This window comes from Budorcas taxicolor, chromosome 13 (assembly GCF_023091745.1).
Source record: "Budorcas taxicolor isolate Tak-1 chromosome 13, Takin1.1, whole genome shotgun sequence".
NCBI classification, from domain to species: domain Eukaryota; kingdom Metazoa; phylum Chordata; class Mammalia; order Artiodactyla; family Bovidae; genus Budorcas; species Budorcas taxicolor.
The window spans coordinates 34517019-34538347 of record NC_068922.1 but is presented as its reverse complement, the minus strand read 5'-3'; the positions used below and the strand labels follow the sequence as shown (position 1 = coordinate 34538347).

Below are 21329 nucleotides of genomic sequence, written 5' to 3'. Positions count from 1 at the left end.
TTTTGCTGAAGATGTTGACTGTCCCAGATCTGTGTCCAACTTATAGTAAGACTGTTTCTGTATTGCTGCTGTTTTAATGTATATATCTTCCAATCACCATTCCTACTGTTTTCTTTCTTCTTTTTTCTTCCTCCTTCCCTCCCTCCCCTTTTATTCCATCCTTCCTTTCTTTCTTTTTCTTTACTTTCTATAGATTTACTGAGGTTTAATGTTACCACTGTTTCTTAACTTTCTAACAGGGTTTTGGGGGGAAGTTTGGCCCACTGTTAAGCCAAAATTTATTAATTTCTTGGACTTTATGTAATAGTCTTAGGAAAGTTACTCAAATTTTTTTCTTGTTACTGCATTTCCTTTTACTTACAGAGAAATCTCTTCAGTGGTAATTTGGGAAATTTTTGAGCAAATACATCTAAAAAGGAGAAGAGTAGTGGCTTGATATTTGACAGTTTTTACTCCCCAGTTGTCTCTTGATTTTCATATTAATGGGAGAACCAACGACCATGAGCATTAAAAATATCTTGTACTTAAGTAATATTTTATAGTTTCACACGCATCTCATTTAATTTCTTATCTTTAAATTTTATTTATTTATGGCCGTGCTGGGTCTTCATTGCTGTACGGAGTGTTTTCTAGTTGTGCTATACAGGCTTCTCCCTGCAGCGGCTTCTCTTCTTGCAGAGCACCAGCTCTAGACACCAGCTTCCATAGTCGTGGCGCATGGGCTTAACTGCTCTGTGGCACGTGAACTCTTCCCAGGCCGGGGACTGAACCCACGTCTCCTGCTATGGCAGGTGGATTCTCAATCACTGGCCCACCAGAGAGGTCCTCATTAAATTTCTTTTTGCACTCTCTACGATGAACTTGGCTCGTCTTTTCTTTTCTATTAATAAAGGAGGAAATTTAGGCTCACAAAGAAAAATGTTTTACTCAAGATCATAAAAGAAGCAGGTTCTAGGGTCTGGCCTGGATTCCATGTCTTCTGACTCTTAGCTCTGTTTTTTCATTCTTAATGTGATTAGGTCAATAACAAGTGATATTTTCCAATGGGATTTGAAAAAATACTTAAAATATCACCATTTTTATACACTTGCCACAATTTAAAAAGTTTGTTACGAAGCTGTTCAATTTCTTCCTTTCTTTCTTAATCCCTTATGAGGTGGAAGGCCACAGCTGTTAGAAGAATGTCAGTGACCACTATAAATAAAGTAAAGCTCTTCACTGAGGGTGAGAAGGGAACGTATTGGCTGAATTCAGTGGTGTGTCAGGATTTTCGGTGATTAGAATAAAGATATTGGCATGTTTTGCCATTGAAGATCTTGTCTTTTCCCATCCTTTGATTAAGATTTCCAGGCATATGCACTAGAAAGGTAATCTCTATACATGGAATGTTTATTGACTGTGGGAAAGGAATTAATGTTTGTTGAGCATGCATTCTGGTGTAGGCTGTGTACTAGGCATTGTCTGTACTTTACAATAGCTCTTACATAGTCCCATAGATGAGTACCTGAAGTCTCAAGAACTTTAAACGTAAGTGGGGAGCTGGTGTTCTTTCTAGGTCTATAATACGGGTAAATCCAGATTCTTTGGACTCTACCGTCTCTAAATTCTGTGATTGATTTTTTTAAAGATTAACTTTCCTAAAAATACTTTCTTCTCTAACTCCTGGTTAGCCTGGAAGCCAGACAAAAGTATTCAAGCATTCCTTGGAGATATTTTGGATTTGATTCCAGACCTGTGCCATAAAACATGTATTGCAATAAAGTTAGTCACATGAATTTTTTGGTTTCCCCATCCATATAAAAGTTTTGTTTACAATATAATATAGTCTATTAGGTGTGCAATAACACTATGTCTAAAATAAGTACATGCCTTAATTAAAAAATACTTAGTAGTCCAGTGGTTGAGGCTCTGCACATTCACTTCAGAGGGCACAGGTTCAATCCTTGGTTAGGGAACCTGAGATCCCACATGCCATGTGGCACAGCCAAAAAAGAAAAAAATTCTTGTTAAAACATGCTAACCATCATCTGAAACTTCAGAAAATTATAGTAGTAACCTCAGAGATCACTGATCACAGGGCACCAAACAAATTATGAAAAAGTTTGAAATATTGCAAGGATTACCTAAACGCAGCACAGAGACGTGAAGTGACCAAATGCTACTGGAAACTGGCTCCAATAGACTCGATCAATGCAAGGTTACACTTTCATGGATGTTCTTGTTCAGTCACTAAGTCATATCCAGCTCTTATGGCCCCATGGACTGCAGCACACCAGGCTTCCCTGTCCTTCACCATCTCCTGGAGTTTGCTCCAGTTCATATCCATTGAGTCGGTGATGCCGTCCAACCACCTCATCCTCTATCGTCCCCTTCTCCTTCTGCCTTCTATCTTTCCCAGCACCAGGGTCTTTTTCCAATGAGTCGGCTGTTCGCATCAGGTGGCCAAAGTATTGGAGCTTTAGCTTCAGTCCTTCCAATGAGTATTCAGGGTTGATTTCCAACCTGAATATTAGGATTAGGATCGACTGATTTGATCTCCTTGCAGGATCGATGCAAGGTTGCCGCTTATGTGGATATTGATTTGTAAAGAACTCAGTATCTATCAAGTGCAGTAAAGCAATGTGTGATAAAATGAAGTATGCCTGTACCAGTTATGATATCAGTCAGAAGCCGAAAGAAAAACTGGCTATAAGTTCACCTGAATACAGACTGTCTAGGGTAGAAGACAGGATACGGTCATGAGTAGGGTAGAAGAGTACCTCTCAACCTTAATGTGCAAATGGATCACCTGGGGCTCTTGTTCAAATCTTTTCTACATTTATTGATTTCCTATCTACTTGTCCTATTAAATATCAAGAGAGCAATATTGAAATATGTGACTATTCTTATGAATTGGCCTTTCTTCTTGCAGCTGTATCAGTTTTTGGTTCATATGTTTGGAAGCATAGTTGTTAAGTTGAATAGATGTTTAGGATTGTTATGTCCTATTGATGAACTGGATATTTTTCATTATAAAATGACTTCCTTTATAGCAGATGATAATTTTTGCTCTGAAATCTTTGTCTGTTAGCCTAGTATATCTTTTTCCATCCTTTCTCTTTAAACCTATCTGTGTCTTTATGTTAAAGTGCATTTCTTGTAGGTAGTATGGATTTTGGATCTTGCTTTTATTTTCCCTGTTTGACAATATCTTTTAATTGGTGTTTTCACACTTAAACCATTTACATTTAATGTAATTACTGATATCATTAGTTTGGAGTATGTAATTTTCCTGTTTTTTTTTTTTTTTCATTTGTCCTGTCTTTTATTCTCTTGTCCTGTTTTTCTGCTTTCTCTTGGGTTATTTGAGAATTTTTTTATGATTCCATTTTCTTTCTTTTGATGGATTATTAGCTCTATCTCTGCTTAGTTATGTTAGTGGTTGCTTTAGGGTGTATCAGTTCAGTTGCTCAGTTGTGTCCAACTCTGCAACCCCATGAATCACAGCACCCCAGGCCTCCCTGTCCATCACCACCTCCCGGAGTTCACTCAGACTCACGTCCATCGAGTCAGTGATGCCATCCAGCCATCTCATCCTCTGTCGTCCCCTTCTCCTCCTGCACCCAATCCCTCCCAGCATCAGAGTCTTTTCCAATGAGTCAACTCTTCACATGAGGTGGCCAAAGTACTGGAGTTTCAGCTTTAGCATCATTCCTTCCAAAGCAATCCCAGGGCTGATCTTCAGAATGGACTGGTTGGATCTCCTTGCAATCCAAGGGACTCTCAAGAGTCTTCTCCAACACCACAGTTCAAAAGCATCAATTCTTCGGCATTCAGCTTTCTTCACAGTCCAACTCTCACATCCATACATGACCACTGGAAAAACCATAGCCTTGACTAGACAGACCTTTGTTGGCAAAGTAATGTCTCTGCTTTTCAATATGCTATCTAGGTTGGTCATAACTTTTCTTCCAAGGAATAAGCATCTTTTAATTTCATGGCTGCAGTCACCATCTGCAGTGATTTTGGAGCCCCCCAAAATAAAGTCTGACACAGTTTCCACTGTTTCCCCATCTAATGCCATGAAGTGATGGGACCAGATGCCATGATCTTAGTTTTCTGAATGTTGAGCTTTAAGCCAACTTTTTCGCTCTCCTCTTTCACTTTCATCAAGAGGCTCTTTAGTTCCTCTTCACTTTCTGCCATAAGGGTGGTGTCATCTGCATATCTGAGGTGATTGATATTTCTCCCAGCAATCTTGATTCCAGCTTGTGCTTATTCCAGCCCAGCGTTTCTCATGATGTACTCTGCGTATAAGTTAAATAAGCAGGGTGACAATATACAGCCTTGACGTACTCGTTTTCCTATTTGGAACCAGTCTGTTGTTCCATGTCCAGTTCTAACTGTTGCTTCCTAACCTGCATATAGGTTTCTCAAGAGGCAAGTCAGGTGGTCTGGTATTCCCGTCTCTTTCAGAATTTTCCACAGTTTATTGTGATCCACACAGTCAAAGGCTTTGGCATAGTCAACAAAGCAGAAATAGATATTTTTCTGGAACTCTCTTGCTTTTTACATGATCCAGCAGATGTTGGCAATTTGATCTCTGGTTCCTCTGCCTTTTCTAAAACCAGCTTGAACATCTGGAAGTTCACGGTTCATGTATTGCTGAAGCCGGGCTCGGAGAATTTTGAACATTACTTTACTAGCATGTGAGATGAGTGCAATTGTGCAATAGTTTGAGCATTCTTTGGCATTGCCTTTCTTTGGCATTGGAATGAAAACTGATCTTTTCCAGTCCTGTGGCCACTGCAGAATTTTCCAAATTTGCTGGCATATTGAGTGCAGCACTTTCACAGCATCATCTTTTAGGATTTGAAATAGTTCAACTGGAATTCCATCACCTCCACTAGCTTTGTTCGTAGTGATGCTTTCTAAGGCCCACTTGACTTCACATTCCAGGATGTCTGGCTCTAGGTGAGTGATCACACCATTGTGATTATCTGGGTCGTGAAGATCTTTTCTGTACCATCTCCTGTGTGTTCTTGCCACGTCTTCTTAATATCTTCTGCTTCTATTAGGTCCATACCATTTCTGCCCTTTACCAAGCCCATCGTTGCATGAAATGTTCCCTTGGTATCTCTAATTTTCTTGAAGAGATCTATAAACTGTCACATATTATTCTTCTTTGGCAACTATGGGCTATTTTCTTTTATTCCTTTATGATTTTGTTTATGAAGACTTCATATGTTTACAGGTTAAGTTATAGTGTAAGAGTTTGGTAATGGTACCCCACTCCAGTATTCTTGCCTGGAAAATCCCATGGACGGAAGAGCCTGGTAGGCTGCAGTCCATGGGGTCGCCAAGAATCGGACATGACTGAACGACTTCACTTTCACTTTTCACTTTCATGCACTGGAGAAGGAAATGGCAACCCACTCCAGTGTTTTTGCCTGGAGAATCCCAGGGATGGGGGAGCCTGGTGGGCTGCCGTCTGTGGGGTCGCACAGAGTCGGACACGACTAAAGCGACTTAGCAGTAGCAGCAGCAGCAAGAGTTTGGTAGATTATGTCAGCTAGCACATTTATTCATTTTCTCAAGGGATGCTGTGTTATTCATTAATCGCGCCTTGTGTGAAGGTGTTAGTCGCTTAATCATGTCCAGCTCTTCTGCTACCCCATGTACTGTAGCCTGCCATACTCCTCTGTCCATGGAATTCTCCTGGCCAGAATACTGGAGTAGGTAGCCATTCCCTTCTCCAGAGGATCTTCCTGACCCACCTGGGTCTCCTCCATTGGCAGATGGATTCTTACTGTCTGAGCCACCAAGGAAGCCCTAATCAGACCTTGGTTCGTTACAGTGCAGTAGACCTGTTACAGCTTTAATGGTCTGTAGAGGTGCAGGGAAAGCAATGGGTGTAAAATTAATAAGTTTTGAGTTCTCATTCAAACTTCTGTGTGTGTTATTTAGTCAACAAATACAATCTGAGACACAAACAGAGCAGATTCCAGATAAGCCGTAAGTTTTCAGGTTTGGTATGGTGATTTTCTGTTAAATTGTGTCTCCTTTATTTCTATTTTAATCCTAATATGTGATAAGGATTATATCTAAGAATTAAGTTAAACCTATAAGATTCAAGAAAGCATACCCTTACAGTAGAACAAAAAATAAAGTGCAGATTTCCAGTTGTATCTTGAATTTGATAATGTTGGGAGAGTCTTTACCTGAAATGAAACAGAACGCTAGCTTTCTTGTAAAAGGAAAGGCACCCAGAATGTGTTAGGTCAAACTTAGAAGTTTGGGTGTGAGAGTTTATAGATTTTGGGTTTTTTATTTTTGGCATTGTCACATGGCTGACTAGGGATCAAACCCACACCCGCTGCAGTGGGAGCTCAGTCTTAACCACTGGACCACCAGGGAAGTCCCCAGTGATTATTCTTTTAAAATTAGATTTTCACAGGAGAGGGGTTGGGAGGAATTGGGAAATCGGGATTGATACATGTATAACTGATACTGTGTGTAAAATAGGTAACTTATCAGAAGACACGGTATAGCACAGGCAACCCTACTTAAAGCTCTTTGGTGAGCTGAATGGGAAGGAAATCCACAAGGGAGGAGATGTATGTGCGTGTATGGCTGATTCACTTTGCTGTACAGCAGAAACTAACATTGTAAAGCAACTATTCTCCAATAAAATTTTTAGAGACGAAATGAGCTATGGTCATGAAAAAACAAGTAAAGAAAATTAGATTTTTCATCTAATAACAAACGATCACACTGTATCTGTTTCCTGTTGGTGCTGTAACAAATTACCACTGGCTTAAAGGCTTCAATGAGACAGATGTATTCTTTTATGGTCCCAGAGGTCAGAAGTCCAGTGAGTTTTACAAGGATAAAATCGAGTATTAGCAGGGCCAGTTCCTCCGGGAGACTTCTCCCAAGGGGATTCTGTTTCCTTGTTTCTTTCAGCATCTAGTGTCTGCTCACATTCCTTGGCTCATCCCTGCATTCCTTCCCCCATTTGAAAGTACATCACTCCAAACGGTGTCCATCCTCCTGTTGGCTTTTCTTCTGTAGTTAATGTCCCTCTGCCTCTTCCTGTAAGGACACTCACTGGTGATTACCTTGGGCCTATCCAGATAAGGCAGGATAATTTCCCCATGTTAGATGACCTTCACAGCTTCCAGGGCTTAAGACCTGAATTTCTTTTTGGGGGCTCGAGGAGCATTATTCAGTTTACCACAGGCACGATTTCCCTTCTGACCATGAATATTCCTGCAGCCTATGTTACCTTTGACTGCACTGCAGATCTTCTCGGGGAAACTGCAATTTAAAGGGAAAATAACCGTCCCCCCATATTTTCCTTTACCAGTATTCAAGGAGAAAGAACTTCTCCATGGTTTCTCTTTCATGCATTCGAGGAATACTTGTGAAGCCCTCGTTCCTACTCTCCTAATATTTCAGAAGGTATTAACGTATTTAAAATTGGCACCACATTGACGTGGTTTCAACTGAACCACTGCAAGCATCTCAGTTTAGGTATAAAACCAATGTATAAGTAAGGGATAGTTTTTTTAAATTTTTATTTTTAATTGGAGGATAATTACTTTACAATATTGGGATGGTTTCTGCCATGTATCAAAATAAGTCAGCCACAGGCATACCCATGTCCCCTCCCTCTTACACCTCCCTCCTCATCCCACCTAAGTGAGGTGTAGTTTTTAAAGATGTCTTCCTTAAATACATTAAAAATTAAAGTAGCACCTCCTTTAAGACTGCTGAGAGATATCTGCTCATGTCTCTGGTCATGGAGGCCTGAGTCACTGTGTGTTGCCTTTGATGATGGAGATGAATCAGTTGCCCGAATGACCAGGGAGGGGTGCGGTCCTCTTTCCTCTCCAATCTTTTCTTTTTTTGTGTGACTGCACTGGGTCTTGGTTGCGGCCCATAGGCTTCTCTTACTGTGATATGGGCTTAGTTGCCCTGAGGCATGTGGGATCTTGGCTCCCCAAGGGACTGAGCCCATGTCCCCTCATTGGCAGGCATATTCTTAACCAATGGACCACCAGGGAAGCCCTGGGTCAGTCCTAATTGTTTGAGCTTGAGCTTATGTTCTGTTCATATAACTAACCTCACTCATTTCCACCCACCTGTCTCCCACCCTCTCTGGTGATGTGGGTCCATTTGATTGTGCTGGCAAGGATTTGGTGCTTTGTATGTATGTGTTTTTTCCAAATCACCTGGCTTGGGAGAAGAGAGGAGAAGTGGCAGTAGCTGCCCAAGTTCTGGGTACCATGCACTGTGTCAGGGGACCTGACATGAACCCACTGGCACTGGCTATGACCATTTTCTATGAGGAAAAGGAGGGAACAGGAGTTAACCCTGAGGTCTGCCTGTCTCCTTTGCCCCTGTAGGTGATGACCTGTTCCCACAAACTTCTGCTATGACTTAGGACAGCTTTTCTGATTCCTCTGCGTTTGATCTTGGCAGTGGGATTGGCCATCCTGGCACATGCATCCTGGTGGTGTTCACTGGGCATACACACCCTTTCTCTGTGCAGGTGCTATGTGAGGTATAAAGGGGTGCAAGGAACAGTCTGGCCCTGCTCTCCTGGAGCTTTCAGCCTAGAAGGGGAGACAGACATGAGCAGTGGACCAAGATATCCAGGCTTAGAGATGTGCTAGGTGCTCAAAAGGATACTGTGAGGAAAATGGGACTGGGGGTGGCAAGGAGAAACCTACTTTACGCTGGTGGTAAGGGAAGGCTTCAGAACTAAAATCTGAAACCTTAGGAGTCAGGCCATGAAGAGCATTGCACACACCACTTGTATGTGCAAGAGCCCTGCGTGTATATGTTTACTGCACATGTGGAACGCCAGTGCACTTTTGTTCATAGATCTTCTTCCCTCCGCTTACTGAAGGCCTTTCAGGACGGTGGCAGGGCCTTTGTCAGTGTCCCTCCAAAGCTGAGCATTTTGTGGATGAATGATTGAGCCCCAGAGTAATATTATTCCATTGTTGCATCTTCTATCCTGGCTTTGTTATCGGAAATTTGTGTCCCAAATAAAAGTGAATAATAGTTCATTTTTCTGTTTCATTATCAAATGGCTTTTCTTGGCTTTGGGTGGAGGGCACAATTGGGATTGGTCAATAACATAAATTAAATTTTAGATGGTATTTTGGTGAACAAATAATTGAGAACTAACTCAACATGAGGGCCTGTGTTAGGTGCTTCAGAGATTTTTTTTTTAAGTGAGGAAACAACTCCTGCTAGTGAGGCAGTCATGGTATAAACATTTCCAAAGTATTGTAAACCGCTTTCTGTCACCATTTAGTGCATGTTCAGTTACTAAGTGAACATATGCATACACACTTGTGAAGTGCTATGGGTTTACAAAGTGCTGTGAGCTCTGTGGACTGCAAAACTTAACAGAAAATCATAGATTTGGTTGAGTGAAGAGTGGTTGCAATTTGGGCATGAAAGGCTGGGGAGCCCAGCTCTCAGAAGCAGGAAACAACAGTGAACTTCCACGCTGGTAAATATCTTAGACTGTTCAGGCTGTTATGACAGAACATCAGACTGTGGGCTTAAATAACACGTTTCTTGCAGTCCTGCAGGCTGGAAGTCGAAGGTCAAGGTGCTGGCACACCCAGTGTCTGGTGAGGACCCACTTCCAGGCTCATAGACAGCTGACTCTCTTCCTGGTGTCCTCACTTGGTGGAAGGGTCCAGAAAGCTCTCTGTGTCTCTCTCTTTTTTAATTATGAAAATATGATAACACTTTTATAGAATACTTGGAAAATACAGAACAAAGTTATATATAGTTTCACTGTATATTACAATTATGTTTTTAGGTAGAGAAATTAAGATTTTTAGTTGGAGTTTCAATATCAAACTCTCAAAAATTAATAGAATGAATAGACAGAAAAGTAGAAGGGTATGGTAGACCTGAAAAGCATTATGAACCAATTCAACATAATTAAGATTTGTACAATTTTCACACAATAGCAGGATACAAATTCTATTCAAGTTCTCTGCACAGGGCACTAATCCCATCCATGAGGGCTCCACCCTCATGACCTACTCACCTCTCAAACCACTAATACTTTCACACTGGGGATTAGGTTTCATGAATTGTGGGAGACAGTGTGTTCGGCCTAAAGCAGTAAGCACACAGATGAAGAATACATCTGCCAGTTGCTCCCTGGGGAGCCTCAGCCCTTTCTGCTAACTGGATCATTTTTGGGGGCTGCTGAGGCATCCTAGGTGGGATGGGAAGCATCTCATGTTGCAGGGCTCTGTTATTTGCAGACAGATCCAGGGATTGCCCACCAATGCTTCCCTCTACCCCTCTGAGGCACAGACATCTGGGCCCTTCTCCTAGTAGAGGTCACCTGCCCAGGGCCCTGTGCCCACCCCACTGGCCCCACGCTGGGGTCTTTGTTCTGAGCTCAGAGCCCCAGTGGGTGCTGGAGCATTTGGATGACTGGTTGACAGAGGGGCCTGTGTTCTCTCCTCCTGCCCTTTCCCTGCTCCACTTGTCATGAATGGAGGGCACATGAGTGGAGAGCAGGAATGCGTTTGGAGTGGAAGATGCGATTTTCAAGAGGGGGGTGGTTTCTGACAGCAGGTGGCGTTGACGGCTGCAGGCTGACAGTCCACTATCGGCAGAGCCAGCCTGTGCAGGGGACGGGGCTCAGTCTCTGGTATTTGACCCTGAACTGACCCGAGTTACTTTCAAATCCAGTGTTAGGAACTCAAAGACAGAACCCAGAGAAATTTAAAAAGGCTGATGAAAAGTCATGCAAGTTGGGGAAGAATCCTGGGTCTATTTTAAAGTTAGATTTTTTTTTTTCTTTGTTCTCTCTCTCTCTCTTTTCTTTCTTTCTTTTTTTTTTTTGGCAAAAAAACTGTGCTTTTTCTGTATTAAAAATAAATTTCTAGATTATTTCACATTACCCCTAAGCCTACATTGGGGCCCTTCATATTGTGGGAGTTATCTTGGTTGAGATCCTAAGATCCAAGTTTGGAATTTTTTTGCTTTTGCCTTAAAAAAAAAAACAAAAACAAAACAGTGAAGTGAAAAGAAATAGGGTTTATCTATTTAATGAATATTTATTTGTCAGGCAGTCTGTCAAATTCCTTAGAATGTGTGTCAGCAAGCAAGATCAGGACGACTCCATCTCTGCTCCTCGAGAGTTTGGGCTCTTGCAGAAGGGCAGATGTGCAGAAAACAAGGTGTCAGAAGCCGGCTGTGAGTTGAAGGTTCGCACCAGGAGCAGGAGCCATCCGGAGCCAGGGGACGGGTCTGATGATCAGATTGTCCACAGACAGCACATTTGAAAGTCAAGAGAGATCACAAAGGTCTATGAGCTGTGTCAATTTAGGGATTTCTTTTCACTGTCACCATAATATAACTTGGATTGATGCCCGGTAGAGTGGCCTTATTTATGAAGTAGAATAAGTTCATTGATTATTCCTACCCCATCTGATGAACCTCATCAATTTGTGGTCTGAGCTAACATCCTGATTCTGGCTGCAGCTTCCCTTGGGGGTCCGGGGAGTGAGCAATGAAGGTAGTGAAGAAGCTCGAGTCTGCAGTGGGTATCTGCTCCATGGACAGTCCCATCCAGGAGTTCACCTCCTGCAGAATCAAACAGGGAGGTCAGTGTGTCTGCCTTGGTCTGTGCAGGAGGGTGTTGGCTCTGATTCCCCTAGACGTCTGAGTGCTGCAGGAAGGCGGAACATGTCTGCTTGTGCTGTTGGGTATGGAGTCTTTTTTTCTTTCAGGAGCTTATCCTCCCATCCAAGTACTAACCAGGCCTGATGCTGCTTAGCTTCCGAGATCAGACGAGATTGGACACATTCAAGGTGGGATGGCTGTAGACAGGAGTTTATCTTATTTTGTAAAAAATTTATTTATTTTTTAATGGAAGGATAATGGCTTTACAGAATTTTGTTGTTTTCTGTCAAACATCAATGTGAATCAACCATAGGTATACATATATCCCCTCCCTTTTGAACCTTTCTCAATGGAACATTTATTCCAAAAGTAGCCCCTGAACTATGCTTTATAGATGTCTCTATGAGGCTTTAATCTGGGACAGTTCCCTAGGAAATACTATGTTTAAATATTATATTTAAAGATGCCACCACATCCCGACAGAATTCTTTTAAAAATATTTCACATGATCTGTCAAATTTATTGGAATATCACAGTATGTTAAAAGTAACTCGGAGCCTTATAATTATAAGGCTTATTTAATTAAAAGGTTTCAGCATCCAGTTAGAACAGTTTTCTGCCAAACATAAGTGACTGTTTGAATGTATTTGTGAACAATTATTTTCTGTTGGAATGGAGAATCTTTTTGGGTGGGAGATGGCAACTGAGTATATTATTGCATGTGTGCTAAGTCTAAAGAACTAAAGAAGAACTAAAGAGCCTCTTGATGAAAGTGAAAGAGCAGAATGGAAAAGTTGGCTTAAAACTCAATTCAGAAAACTAAGATCATGGCATCTGGTCCCATCACTTCATGGCAAATAGATGGGGAAACAATGGAAACACTGAGAGACTTTATAAATAAATAAGGGCTCTAAAATCACTGCAGATGGTGACTGCAGCCATGAAATTAAAAGACACTTGCTCCTTGAAAGAAAACCTATGACCAATTTAGACAGCATATTAAAAAGCAGAGACATTACTTTGCTAATAAAGGTCCATCTAGTTAAAGCTATGGTTTTTCCAGTAGTCATGTGTGGATGTGACAGTTGGACTATAAAGAAAGCTGAGTGCTGAAGAATTGGTGCTTTTGAACCGTGGTCTTGGAGAAGACTTGAGAGTCCCTTGGAAGGAGATCCAACCAGTCAATCCTAAAGGAAATCAGTCCTGAATATTAATTGGAAGGATTGATGCTGAAGCCGAAACTCCAATCCTTTGGCCACCTGATGGGAAGAACTGACTCTTTGGAAAAGACCCTGACGCTGGGAAAGATTGAAGGCGGGAGGATGAAGGGAAAGACAGAGGAAAGACAAGTTGGATGACATCACTGACTCGATGGACATGAGTTTGAGCACGCTCTGGGAGTTGGTGATGGACAGGGAAGCCTGGCATGTTGCAGTGCATGGGGTTGCAAAGAGTTGGACACAACTGAGCAACTGACCTGAACTGGTAAGTCGCTTCAGTCGCATCTGACTCTTTGCGACCCTGTGGACTGTCCCACCAGGCTCCTTTGTCCATGGGGTTCTTCAGACAAGAATACTGGAGTAGGTTGCCATGCCCTCCTCCAGGAGATCTTCCTGACGCAGGAATCGAACTTGTGTCTCTTATGTCTCCTGCATTGGCAGGCAGGTTCTTTACAACTAAGGCTACCTGGGAAGCCCAGGTTTATTATTAGTTATAAGATTTTTCTCTGTCCTATAAAAAGCTACAGTTTTACATTTCTTGAGGAAAGTTGGGGGTTGCACATCTTCCCATCCCCCAACTCAAACTAGCTTAAGCAAAACATCAAATTTGTTGACTTATAAACTAGAGAAATCCACGAGTGAAGCTGGCTTCAGACAGTGCTCAAGTGTCCTCTGGGGGCTGGGCCTGAAAGATAGCCACTGGCAGTTCTTACAGCTTTGACCCAAAAAGAAAGAAGAAAGACCCTCTTTCTTCTAGTGCTGCTCCATCAAGTCTTATGAAAGGAATCTCTTTGGCCTGGATCACGTGCCATGGCTGTGCCCAGAGGGGTGAACTGCCATTGCAGGGTCCATCCTTGCAATGAAGGGGGGAGGCAGTGACAGTGGGAGAGAGGAGGAGTTCCCCAATGAAGATAAGCATCCATGGCAGACACACCCCCACTTGTGCTAGTAGTGCCTGCTGTTGCTAGTGGCACCTGGTGTTGGAGGGATGGAGGATGGAGAGGAGGACGATGGCAGTCCCAGTGGCACCTGTGGTTTGTTAGAACCTTGAGGTTATTGGCTCAATTGCTGTACTTTTCCAGCTGGCTTTTATGTAAGTACCTGGATAGCCAAGGATAAACTCACGATTGGGGCTGAGAGCAGGAGCGGCAAACAGCCGAATGCTGTCTTCCATAGATAATGAAAACGTGCACCTTTCTTCACTGCTTTATAAGATATGGGAAAGGGTTCATGGAAGGGGGTTCCCCGAACCCTTCCTGTGACATTTCCAGGCTCCTGTTGGTAGAAAGATTTTTGTAGGCGTGTCTTCTTGGTGAGAGGGTGCCCCTGGGGTCACTTGGTAGGTTAGAGAGTTTGGGCAAAATACTCATCCAAGGGCTTTCTCAGCAAAAAAAAAAAAAAAAAAAAGGAAAAAAGAAAAAAAATGGCCAATGATGATCTTTGTTTTACTGTGGGAGTCTCCTTCCCACATAAATGAAGTTAGAGCCTCAGCGTTCCCTCAAGGACCATCTTCATTTGCCTCCCAAGTTTCCCTTTGATTTCAGCAATTTTGTCTTTATGCAGTGAGCAGTCTCTATCTTGGTCAAGCATCTGCTAAGGAAGCTGACATTTTGAGTCTTTTTCAAATTTTTTTATTTAAATTTTTTATTTTCTATGGTGGTATAGGCAATCAACAATAGTGTCATAGTTTCAGGTAAACAGTGAGGGGGTTCGACCTTCCATATACATGTATCCATTCATCCCCAAACTCCCCACCCATCCAGGCTGCCCCATAATATTGAGCAGAGTTCCATGTGCTGTACAGTAGGTCTTTGTTGGTTATCCATTTAAAATATAGCAGTGTGCACTTTTCCATCCCAAATTCTCTTACTATCCCTTTCCCCCATCCTTACCCGTGGCAACCGTAAGTTTGTTCTCTGTGAATCTCTCTTTATTTTAGGTCAATTAATTTCCTTGATCTACGTTTTTACTGTTTATTGTGTCCTCTTTTTTTCCAAAAAGGAAAAAAAAAATCCCTTCTGCCCTGAGTTTGGAAATCTCTCATCATCTTTGCTTGGTCAGTCAGACTTCATTACAGTGCAAACTTTGAAAATCACTCTTCAGTTCCTTATTTGTCCAAAGGGAGGGGTTTGAGCCCAAACCACTGTTCAGTTGGTTTGGTTTCTTTTCGAGCATTTTCACCAGCCCACGTGCCCAGAGGAAGCAGTATAGCAGATGCCCTTGACCCCAGGTACACCGAGGCTTGGACTTGAACCACCTTTCTTCCTTCTGCCTGGAGAGCTGGCCCCATCTGGCTTCCCACCCCCATGTTTCCAGCCCCAGCAACACCACTCGCTCAAACACTGAGCAAATCTGGCTGGAAAAAACCCTCTTTGTCAGTTCAGCCTTAGCCTGTCCAAAGCTATCATTAAAGCCATAGCAGTTGTTCAATTATTAAAATCCGTTCTTGTATTCAGCTCTCATACAGAATCCAGCTCATTGACCAGTTGTTCAGATCTGTCTTGAGTGCATTCAAATCCATGGTTTTACGGTGTCATTTGATGACGGTGCTTTTTCCAGCCGGGCTGGCTCCTGTTGGCTTAAACGGTGCAGCCAAATGGGCACCGAACCTCCCCACCTTGTCTCCTGTAAACAAAACTCTTTTGAACACTATTTTGTGTTCAAAGCACCATGCTACACACTGGACACTTAAAGTTGAAAGACACTTATGATTTTGTTCTGTATCCATTTTACAGATGAATAAAGAGGTTTGGCAAGGTGAGGAAACGTGACCCAATTAGAAAGCATTTTAAGGCCATCTGTGGGATTCCTGAGCCCACCTGGGCTCCTTGCTTACACAGCAAGGGGATGTTCCCTCCCTCATGCCAATCCAATGGGGGGAGGGATAGCCATGTTTATTTTCAGCTTCATGATGTCATCTCTTTGTGCTGATAAGAAGTCTAGTGGTACATTTCCTTTTGAAGGCAGTTTTAACATTGACAGACACTTGCTTCTAAATCAGCTGACCAAAAATAAGGAGCTCAGCCCATGATTTCTTGCTTCCCATGGTTTGATCAATCTTGCCTGCACTGACACTTCCTTTTTAGAGCAAACAACGGAACCTCTCCCCTGAGGTGGGCAGGAACTTACCTGAGTCATTGGAGCAGGGATTCCCCCGGTCCTTGAATTTCCATTTGCTCTCTGATTCCCCTCCAGGAAGGAGACCAGAGCAGAGGGCTTGTCTGGTTCACTTAGCCTGAGGCTTAAATATTTGGGAGGGTGATTTTGAGCGTTTTCTTCTTATTGTTCTTAGACCACAGTGGTGAAATCACTCAGGCATCTACATGGTATTCCCCACCTTTGTTCTTCATCCTCTGGTGGCCATGGGAGCTGGTGGCTTTGCTGTTCCTCCTGGAAGGAAACGTTAGTCACATCTTAATCCTGAGTCATACACTTATACTCATTTGGGAAATAAGGAAATTTGACAGCAAGGCTGAGTCAATAATTTTGGTCCTGACCTTTGAGAGAGATTGGTAAACAAACTGAATCACAAATTGTTTATTATTTTGGTTACAGAAGCTAGAAAGTTTCCAAGAAGTGAATCTTTCAAATCCGTATAGTATCCCACGTACTTTAAGTTCTATCTGTCATCAATTATTTAGATGATTAGTATTGCTACAGATTTGGAAAATAAATATCTTTCTATTATAGAACATTACAGTTTTATTTAATGGAAAAAAAAACCAACTGTTCTCTTACTTTTCTTATTCTCCTAGAAGAAAATGTTCCATTGAATAATTTATGCTTTTAAAATGAAGCCTTGTGTTTTCATGATACCAGAGGCCCTTTCATTACCTAAGTGAATGTTAAGCAGCCCTGAATGTCAACCATTTTCATGTAATAAACATTTTGAACCTAGGACAACTTGGGCAACTTGATTGTTCTCAGGTGAAGTTCAGACTATGAATTACACTGAAGTACAAATAATTGCAGATGATAGAACTAATCACAGTATGCAAATTAGCCATGATAAGAAAGTTTTTGATGGTTTTTCATGGTTATGTTCACGTAAAATAGGTTGTAAAATTTAATTATGTCATTCAGGATGGTAAACATATTATTATACTTTCACACTTTTTAAAAGAATTGAGACAAATAGTTGTCTGTAATTTTGTGATTTTGTGATTTTGTATAAAATGCATGATTTTTTAAGACAGAGGGACCAACTGAAAACACACTGTCCCCTGATATTTCAGATTTAAAGTGCCTGCTTCTAAAATGTATGCTTGGCTTGAAATGACATAAAACCGTCCATGTTACTGATTTATACTTTAAAAAATTATTTCTGAAGATTCTACAGCAGGTCCTTGTTATCCGAGGATAATTAGAACCAGGAAAAGGCCATTTCAATGGAATCAACTTAAGCAGGGACCAGAATGTCATAATACAGTTTTTAAAAGCTTTGGGGTGTTATCTGGCCAAAAACTCTGAATATCACGAAAATAGTATTTTTAGTTTAGACTTTATAAAATGTAGATGATCATTTTGACCTTGGTTAACTCTTAGAATGAGCAATGCAAAAATCAAGTATTAATTGTTTGGAGAGGAATACATTTTTAGACAAACTTGTGATTGTGTATCATGGTACTTTATAAATCCCATTTGACGTTGACATCTCATCTTTAAGATGGTCAGTTTTATAGAAATACTTGAGATCCTAGCCATTTTCCTCTGGGCCTTTTATATTGTTGACTATCAAACTCCTCCCAGATTGAAATCCCTACGTTGTCACCCATTTAAAATGTTTCTCTTAAATGATTGTGGCTCAACCGCCTGCTCAGTCCCCATTTGCCACTGTTTTACCTGTCATTGCTGAAATTCTCTAATGTTTTGATTAACCTCATGAAATTTTGTATTTGGAGGGCAAGATTTGCAATTAGGAAAGATGCTGATGGTGACCAGGGATAGGATTTTGATTGGGAATTCAAGTCACTTGATGGTTGGTTGTTAGGAAATATTGTAGAGTTTTGAAGGCATGTTTCCCTAAAAAAAGCTCCTCACCTTGTGGGGATCTGGACAGTGAACATTCAGGTAACCGGGACCCCCCGACTTCTTTGCCTTGCCGTGTGCTCCGGAAATGAGGAGGCAGATTCATGTGTGGGCCTGGTGCTGGTCTCAGTCCTGCCAGGAAGTAGGTTTATGACCATGGATAAGTCATTTAACTTCTTTCAGACTAATTTTCTAATCTGTGAAATGAAAAGGTTGAGCTCAAGCCTCTTCTGGTGACAAGATTCTGTAATTCTGAAGTGTTGGATATTTTAAGGCTGGTGAGAGCTTTAACACTCAGTTTTCATATAATCCCAGAACTTCATAATCATCAACTAACTCCTTCTTTTAGTTTAACCATATAGGTTGCTTACTAAGTCACTTCAGTTGTGTCCAACTCTCTGCTACCCTGCCAGTCTCCTCTGTCCATGGGATTCTCCAGGCAAGAATACTGGAGTGGGTTCCTCCTCCAGGGCATCTTCCCGACCTAGGGATCGAACCTATGTCTCTTAAGTCCCCTGCATTGGCCTGCCGATTCTTTACCACTAGCACCACTAAGTATCTATATATAATATAAGATGTAAAAATATGTATCTGTAGATAATTTCCATAGCTACGGATCACATGTGGATATATGTGATCATTTATTTGGTAAAATTGTAATCAGCACTTTGGAACAATTTTAAATCTGCTCTTTTCAATCGTGTTATCCTTATGCATTTGCTTATATGTTGTCATCTTTTTTCTTTCTCTTTATTTACTTTTTGGCCTCACCAGGTGCCTTATGGGATCTTTGTTCTTTGACCAGGGATTGAACCCTGGCCCTCGGTGATGAGATCATAGAGTCCTGACCATCAGGGAATTCCTTTGTATTGTAATCTTAATATGTTTCTTTTTCACATTAATCTGTTCTAATGACTTCCATTAATAACAATATAATAATCCATAAGTACATTTTCTAAAAATTTTTAATGTTTTATTTTATATTGGAATATAGCCAATTAACAATGTTGTGGCAGTTTCAGGTGCACAGCAGAGTGACTCAGCCATCCATATACATGTATCCATTCTCCCCCAAACTCCCCAAGTACATGTGTTGGTGGTGGTGGTTTAGTCACTAAGTCATGTCTGACTCTTGCGACCCCGTGGACTGCAGCCTGCCAGGCTCCTCTGTCCATGGGATTCTCCAGGCAAGAATACTGAAGTGGGTTGCCATACCCTCCTCCAGGGGATCTTACCAACCCAAGAATTGAAGCTGGGTCTCCTGCATTGCAGGCAGGTTCTTTACCAAAGTACATGTGTTATGATACATTATACTTCAATATACCCTGCCCAGTATATCCTGACAACAGAGCATCTCTATACTTAAGAATTTTAGGGGGGAGTTTTGAGGTCATGTTACCATAGGCATCTCTGTAGGTAGACAGTTTTGTAAAAAGAGCTTCCCACCCCCCTAGGATGGTCTGTGTACTCTGCAGTACTTAAATGCCTTTAGCCACTACTGTAAACAGGAAGAAACATACTAAGGCAAAGAAGTGGCTAAGAGAAGCAGGGGGAGTGGCAAGGAAAGCTGGAAGGATATTCCTTTTGCTGCTGCCAGCAGGGCAAATCAAGATCCCGGGAGTCTGGCATAAATAAAGGAAGTTGGGAAGGACACAGAAAGGGGTTCTGGATGCATTTTCGGAGCACTGCACACCGCATATTCAGTTAACCCGGAGGGCTTGGTGACCTTTGGCTTCTGAAGTTGCAGTGAGCCTGGTGCCGAGAACAAAGCCACCAGACATCACCAGCCTCCAGGAGCAGAAGTGCTCATGGGAGTGAGACAGCCAGAGGCCAAATGAGCAAATCCTGCATAGTTTAAAAACAGCAGCACTTTTTAATTCAAGATCTGGGAGATTGTCAAAGCATCCTGGGGGGATAAGAGTTTGTTCATCCGTTAAAACTTCATCTGCTGCATCCTCCAAGATGAAGGGAACGTAATTGATACTCTTCCGTCCCCTCTGGCCAAGTCTGCTTTAGTCTCTGGTTGCTCTGGGTCGCCTGCATATGTGGGTGAATGGCTTGCGATGCTTTTTGACATAACTTGCTACAATAGCAAGGTTTCCCTTTATTGAGAAAGGGAACTCTGTGTTGCAGAAATGGGGGCGGGGGGTAACTTCGTTGTTTACAGTAGTTGATGGCACATGTTTCAAGTTAAGCCAGGTTAAGCAAGGCAATTCTGTGATCAGCATGACCAAGTAGGGAAAAAAAAAACTGTTACAGAAATTTTATGTCAGTTTCACTTCCCCTTGTTGAAGGCCTTATGGAAATGAGGGGTAGTGATAAAGTCTGGTGAAGTCCACTGTTCTCAGAGAATTTATTTCATCTCATTTATGTATTCCTCAGCTTTAGAAGTCATATCCTATAGTTTAACAAAAAAAAAAATTTTTTTTTTTTTTTTTTTTACAGATTCTAGCTACATCGGAAACTGGTCATTTTCTAAAACTAAAGGAGAAGACTAGGAAAGGGTGATGAATTCTTTTTGAGTTTTGAGTTAACAAAATAAAAGGTAAGTATTGATGAATTCACAATGTGTTTACAATACTGTTGAGACCAGCTGAAAAAGCAGCAGACGAATAACCAAGAGTTTTGGATATTTGCTCTCACAAAAAATAACACATACACTTCTGATGTACTTATAGGATTTTAAAAGAGAAACAAAACTTAGCATATCCTTTTAAAATAAGCTTTCCAGGTAGATATACCAGAGGGTTAAAGTGAGACCCAGCTGAGTAGTTTATTTTTTTCATAGACTGCATCCCTGGGCACGTTTCCCAGGCTTGGTCTGTATAATATCCCCTGATTTGGATAGAGATGTGAGAATTTCCAATATCGAAGTTAGAGAAAGACAGCTAAAGTGTAGGGACTTACTTTAATCACATAAATTTGATGAAACTTAATCACCAGCGGCTACCTTAGGTCCTTCCGCAGGTCTAACTCACTTAAGCCCCATGATAGCTGCCAGCCCTACCTAGACACTCCCAGATCTCTTTGGCTAGACCCCAGGAGCAACACCCTCTCCTAGCCCCCTCATCCTAAAGCTGGTCATCCTCTCCAGGCCAGGGGTAGTCCTCGCGGGGTGCCCTTTTTCCCATTTCCCAGAACTCACAGCCAAAACTGAGGACCGTCATTAGTCTTCAGGACTGCCATTAGGACTACCAAACTTATTGTTTCCTCTAAAGGCTGTCTTTCCAAATCTCTTGGCAATATTTTGTTGTTATGGACAGTCACAGGTCCTCTTTTCCACTTCTCAGTGTATCCATTGATTTTCCTCCTCTCCCTCAAATTGCTCTGCTTAATGACTAGATTCCTGGCTAAAAGGAAACCACTTTAAAATTCATATCGATCTACTTTTTATTTTTTAAAAAGCCAAATCAATCTCAGGGC

At 41.7% G+C, this 21329-nt stretch overlaps 1 protein-coding gene across 1 annotated transcript in view; it reads left to right on the top strand.

Moving 5' to 3' along the window:
- Positions 1-21329, top strand: part of LOC128058239 (60S ribosomal protein L7a-like) — a 67407-nt gene that overhangs the window by 13800 nt on the left and 32278 nt on the right. Inside the window, exon 2 of the mRNA XM_052650629.1 lies at positions 20352-20451. The gene's annotated coding sequence lies outside the window, so the exon portion shown is untranslated. The remainder of the gene's footprint in view (positions 1-20351; positions 20452-21329) is intronic.